The sequence below is a fragment of the Sorex araneus genome, chromosome 6, assembly GCF_027595985.1.
Source record: "Sorex araneus isolate mSorAra2 chromosome 6, mSorAra2.pri, whole genome shotgun sequence".
In the NCBI taxonomy this organism is placed as follows: Eukaryota; Metazoa; Chordata; class Mammalia; order Eulipotyphla; family Soricidae; genus Sorex; species Sorex araneus.
In genome coordinates, this window is record NC_073307.1 from 85,957,549 (window position 1) to 85,963,903 (window position 6,355).

General features: G+C 51.4%; 1 non-coding gene across 1 annotated transcript; it reads left to right on the forward strand.

Moving 5' to 3' along the window:
* Positions 1 to 4,216: 4,216 nt before the first annotated feature.
* On the forward strand, positions 4,217 to 4,323 carry LOC129406183 (U6 spliceosomal RNA). Its single transcript, XR_008630846.1, has one exon. It is a non-coding gene; the product is annotated as a U6 spliceosomal RNA (small nuclear RNA).
* The last annotated feature ends 2,032 nt before the right edge of the window (positions 4,324 to 6,355 follow it).

Genomic DNA, 6,355 nt, shown 5'->3' on the forward strand with positions numbered 1-6,355 from the left:
AAGGAAGAAAGAAAGAAAGGAAGGAGCCACTTCAATATGAGTTTTTTTTTCTTTTTGGGTCACACCTGTTGATGCTCAGGGGTTACTCCTGGCAGTGCTCAGGGGACCCTGTGGGATGCTGGGATTCGAACCCAGGTCGGCCGCATGCAAGGCAAACGCCCTACCCACTGTGCTATTGCTCCAGCCCCTCAATATGTGTTTTGACACCATCCCCATCCCTTGCTGGCGACGGCCTCAGTTTGGTCACTTCACAGCCGCCCCAGCCTCGTTGTCCTCATTAGAGGGCTGAGCTGAGGGACGTCCACACAAATGTCCCAGCACGGCTGTGCCCCGGGGACACGCTCATGGCCCAGCACTCGGGGAGACCCTGTAAACAGGCCTGAGCCCTGCGGAGGAAACCAGACCAGACACCCCCCCCCCCCGAAGTCTGGGAGAGAACAGACCCCCCGAGGGCCAGCCAGGGCTTGGGCCGGAGGCTGGCACTCTCGGCCCCTCCCAAGGGGCCTCACACTGGCCCAGGGTTGCCCACAGAAAAGCCAGCTGGGGACGTGATGCCAGCCAGAGGCCGTCTCCTGCCCTACTTTCCCATGTCAGGTTGATAGGGAGACCGAAATAAATAAATAAATAAATAAATAAATAAATAAATAAATAAATAAATAAATAAATGAATGAATGAATGAATGAATAAGTAAATAAATAAATAAATAAACCAGGCCCGGCCTCCAGCGCCCAGGAGCGGCCCAGCCCTGCCGGAAACCGACCCTTGCAAGATACACAAGGATGCCGATTGTTTGAAACGTTGGTAACATTTCATCTTCCCAGAGACCTTGTTCATTTATCAGGCTTCTTAAAACCCTTTTGTTCGTCCGCCCGTGGTCGAGCACAGAAAACATTCTATCTCATATCAGAGCACAGCTGTTCCACGGCGCAGACTTAGCCGGGAAAGTACTTTCAAGGGAGAAAAGAAAAAAACATCGAAGGATGGGGGAGGCGGGGTGCGGCGGGTGAGGGCGGCAAGAAAATCCAACCATGGATGCAAACTGGAGCAGAGCGGTCCCGGGCGCAGAGGGAGCCGCGTGCCAAGACTTGCCGTCTGGGGTCATGGAGATAAAGCAGCAGCTCTGAAATCAGGGCTCGGCTGGGAGCTGGGGCTCCCAGACTCAGGGGAACACTCTGGGCCAGCCTGACTGCTAGCTGGGGGGTCCCCAAAACAAAGCAACAAGAGCAGGAAAGATCTTACCCTTGTGTATCTCTCTTTTTTTATTTTTATATTTTGGACCGAAGCGATAGCACAGCGGGTAGGGCGTTTGCCTTGCACGCGGCCAACCCGGGTTCGATTCCTCTGGCCCTCTCGGAGAGCCCGGCAAGCTACCGAGAGTATCCCACCCGCACGGCAGAGCCTGGCAAGCTCCCAGTGGCGTATTGGATATGCCAAAAAGAGTAGCAACAAGTCTCACAAGGGAGATGTTACTGGTTCTCCGCTCGAGCAAATTGATGAACAACGGGATGACAGAGCTATAGTGTTTTTCTGTGTGTCACACCAGGTGATGCTCGGAGGTTACTCCTGGCTGTGCACTCAGGAATTACTACTGGCGGTGCTCAGGAGACCATATGGGATGCCAGGGATTGAACCCCGGTTAACTACATGCAAGGCAAATGCCCTACCCACTGTACTATTCCTCTGGACTCCTCTTTTTTTTCCCCCTTTTGGGTCACACCCGGCAATGCACAAGGGTTCCTCCTGGCTCTGCACTCAGGAATGACTCCTGGCGGTGCTCAGGGGGCCCTATGGGATGCTGGAAATCGATCTTGGGTCGGCCACATGCAAGGCAAATGCCCTCCCGCTGTGCTATCGCTCCGACCCCTGGACCTCTCTTGCATCTCATTCCAGACCCTTCCTCAGCTCTTCACTCTGAAGCTGGAAGTCAGGTGGAGTTTCTCAAAGTTGGATTAAGGAAAACCACGTCTCCGGTTACGTGATGCATGGAGAGATGACGTTCCGTGACTTCCTATTTTCTCTTTATTAGGTTTTGTGGGATCAGGGGTGGAACCCAGGTCTCACGCATGAAAGGTCTCTGCTTGTCCACTGAGCCATAGCCCAGCCTTATTTCATAACCGAAGTCAAATTCTTTAGGGAGGCGGCAAGTTCATCAAGGTAGATTTTTTTTTCTTGTTTTGTTTTGTCATTTCCTTCTCGTAGCTGCTGCCAAACTCTGTTTTGTCTCGTAGCCAAACTGGGCAGTGCTCTGGGATTACTCCTGGCTCTCTACTCCTGGCGCAGTGCTTGGGACATAAGCAGTGCTAGGGATCAAACTCGCATTGGCCTTACACTATTTCCCTGAGCCCGAGGTAGGCTTTGAACACAGACAATGACCCGGCCTGTCTTGCGATAGGAATTTCCACCACCAGTGATGGATGGCAAGCTACCCGTGGCGTACTCGGTATGCCAGAAACAGTAACAATGACGGTCCTCATTCCCTTGACCCTGAAAGAGCCCCCACTACGCCATTGGGTTACACTAGCACGCAACAGGGACGAATGGAGACGTTACTGGTGCCTGCTCGAGCGAATCGATGAACATCCTGTCATCAGGGATGACAGTGCTACAGCGATGGGCAGACTCAGAGGTCGGCTTCCCGTGTTGGTGCTGGAGCCCCCGAGAAAGTGTCTCGCCCCTCAGTGCCCAAGTGGCCTCAAGAGCAGAACAAAGCCCTGGCTTCAGAGCGTTGCTGATGCCAACGGCACCCTTGGCCCTTTAGAGAAGAGAGACACAGAGAAGGGAAGAAATCAAGGGGTGGGGGAAGAAGAGGAAGAGAAGGGGAAGGAATGGGTGAACAGGGGTCAGAGCTTCAGGTCCACTGGTGATATGGGTGAGTGGGTGAGTGGAATAGCCCGATATCCAAAACACGGACCCAACCACACGGAAAACATGAGATCTAAGCAGCAACCCCTGGAACGTTGTAATGTGCCTGTCAAGTGGACTGGCCAGGTGGGGCAGGGGCTGGGTTTTGGGGCGGGGGGGCAGGGCATCTGGGAGCACTGGTAGAGGGAAATTGACACGGGGGCGGTGCAGTTGGTGCTGGAATATGATATGCTTCAAATGGAACTGGCAATAATAACTTTGTAAATCACAATTCTTTAACTAAATTTTTTTAAATGTTTTTTGAAAACAGGTTACCTGCAAAAAGTGCTCGGGCAGAGGAGCTTATGGAGATCGTCCTCAAAGGAGGAGCTGTAATGTGTGTGGGGGGGGGGGGGAGAGAGAGGAGGGAGAGAGGGAGAGGAAGAGAGATGGAGAGACAGAGAGAGAAAAGAAGAGAGGGAGAGGGAGAGAGAGAGGCAGAGGGGGGAAGCAGAGGGGGGAGAGGGCAGAGAGCGAAAGGGAGAGGGAGAGGGAGAGACAGAGAGAGGAAAAGAGAGGAGAGAGAGACAGAGAGAGGAAGAGAGAGGGAGAGAGAGACAGAGACAGAGAAGAGGAAAGGGAGGAGAAAGAGAGGGAGAGGGAGAGGGAGAGACAGAGAGAAAGAAGACAGAGGGAGAGGGAGAGAGAAGATGATGGAGAGAGAGAGGGAGAAGGAGATAGGAGAGGAAGAGGGAGATGGAGAGAGAGAGGAAGAGAGAGGGAGAGAGACAAAGATAGAAAAGAGGAAGGGGAGGAGAAAGAGAGGGAGAGAGAGAATGAAGGAGAGAGAAGAGGGAGAGAGGATGATAGAGAGGAGAGAGGGGGAGAGAGAGAAGGAGAGAGAGGGAGAGGGAGAGAGAGAGGGAGGGGGAGAGAGAGAGGGAGAGGGGGAGAGAGGGGAAAGAGAGAGAGCGACAAATACTCACCAGTCCGCACTCTTCCTCAGAGACCCCTCCGTGGCCGTGCTCTGAACAAGACAGGGTCCAGTGATTTTCTTTGCCATCAGAAGGAAACTCGAGTTATCTCATTTGACCAGGAAGGATCCGGTGACAGGAGACCTCATCTCCTCATCTTCCCAGCACCCACATCCCGGACCCCAGAGGCTGAGCAGTGCCAAGGGTACACACAGGTGGGACTTGCATTTCCTCTCCCGCCAGCATTCTAATTTTGAGGGATCAGCTCATCCCCGAACCCGATTCTTGAAACCCGGAGAGGCAATAACTCTGCACTCCAGAGTTATTAGGATCCTGGTTCCAAAGAAGCCATTGAGAGAGACGGACAACAGAGTCCAGCTGACTTAAGAACCAAGGAAGAGTGCTCGATTCGGCAGCACATATACTAAAATTGGAATGATACAGAGAAGATTAGCATGGCCCCTGCGCAAGGATGACACGCAAATTCGTAAAGCGTTCCATATTTAAAAAAAAAAAAAAAAAGAACCAAGGAAGAGAGAGGAAAGAAAAGTGCCCTTCACAGAGGCAGGCTGGAGGGAGGAGGAAGGAAGGATACAGGGATGTTGGTGCCGGGAAATGTGCACAGGATGGGCGTTGGAATAGTGCATGACTGAAATTGATTATGCAAGCTTTGTAACTGCATCTCATGGTGATCGATATATATATATATATATATATATATATATATATAAAGAACTGGTTTTAGATGAGTAGCTGACAAATACTGGTGTAGATTATAAATGGGTGTACACACACATCATTGTCATCCCGTTGCTCATTGATTTGCTCGAGCGGGCACCAGCAACATCTCTCATTGAGACACTTATTGTTACTGTGTTTGGCATATCCAATACGCATGGGTAGCTTGCCAGGCTCTGCCCATCGGGCTCGATACTCTCGGTAGCTTGCCGGGCTCTCCGAGAGGGGCGGAGGAATTGAACCCGGGTTGGCCGCATGAAAGGCGAAGGCTCAACCTGATAAAGAACTAATGGATACATTATGTGGTTCATTGTATTGCGGATATATGTAGATGTTTGTGATGTCGGAGGCTTCTTCACATGGAATCCTGATCCTTACACATATGTGGAGTTTTGTTTGCTAGTTCTTAGGTCACACCCAGTGATGCTCAGGGGTTACTGAGCTCAGCATTTAGGGAGGATTAATGACTCCTGGCCGTCCTCAGGGAACCATGTGGGATGCTGGGGACTGAGTCCAGGTTGAGCTTGGGCAAAGTAAATGTTTAATTACCCCCTGTACTGTCTCTCCAGCTCCTGTTCAATTGGGCGATACATCTGACTATGCTTAAGGCTTACTCCTGACTCAGTGCTCAAGGATCAGTCCTGGCAGTGCTCGGAAAACCAAATGCAGTGCCAGAGGACCAAATGTGGGGTCGGCCACATGCAAAGCAAGCGCCTGAACCCCTATACTCTCTCTCCGGCCTGATATTTGGGTTTCTTTTCAAATGATCTGTGCAGCAGAGGGATCTAGCAGGTACAGGTAAGAGAAGATTGGCCACATGCTAATAAATAAGTGGTTTCATGGAAGCTCGATGCTTTAAAAAAAAATCTACTCCTTTTTTTAAATTGAATCACAGTGAGATACACAGTTACATCATTGTTCATGATTGGATTTCAGTCATATAATGTTCCAACACTCATCCCTTCACTGGGTACATTTCCCACGACCAGGGCCCCCAGTTTCCTTCCCACATGCCTCCACCCACCCCTGCCTCTATGACAGGGATTCTTCTTTTCTTTCTTCCTCCTTCTCCTCCTCTTTCTCCTCCTCTTCCTCCCCTTCCTCCTCCCTCTCCTCCTCTTCCTCCCCTTCCTCCTCCCTCTCCTCCTCCTCCTCCTCCTTCTCCTCCTCTTCCTTCTCCTCCTCCTCCTCCTCTTCTTCTTCCTCCTCCTCCTCTTCTTCCTCCTCCTCCTCCTCCTCCTTCTCCTCTCCCTCCTCCCTCTCCTCCTCCTCCTCCCTCTCCTCCTCTTCTTCTTCTTCTTCCTCCTCCTCCTCCTTCTCCCCTCCCACCCCTTTCCTTTTGGGTACCACGGTTTGCAATACAGAAAGTGTATCATGTATATCCCTTTACCCACTTTCGACACTCAGTTCTTGCTTGTTCCAACTATTATCATTATATTGGTCCCTTCTCTACCCCAGCTGCCCTCTGCCCCACAGACTTGTGGCACGCTTCTGTATGTTTAAAAGTTTCTCATGATAAGAGGAAAAATTGTGGATCTGGAGAGACAGTATAGCGGGTAGGGTGTTTGCCTTGCATGCAGCCAACCAGGGCTCGTCCCCCGGGCACCCCTAGGGTCTCCCAAGCACTGCCAGGAGTGATTCCTGAGTGCAGAGCTAGGAGTAACCCTTGAGCATCTCCAGGTGTGATACCCCCACCCCCACAAAAAACAGGGGGAAGTTAACTGTCACTGTATCACTGTATCACTGTCATCCCATTGTTTACTGATTTACTCAAGCAGGCGCCAGTAACGTCTCCATTCGT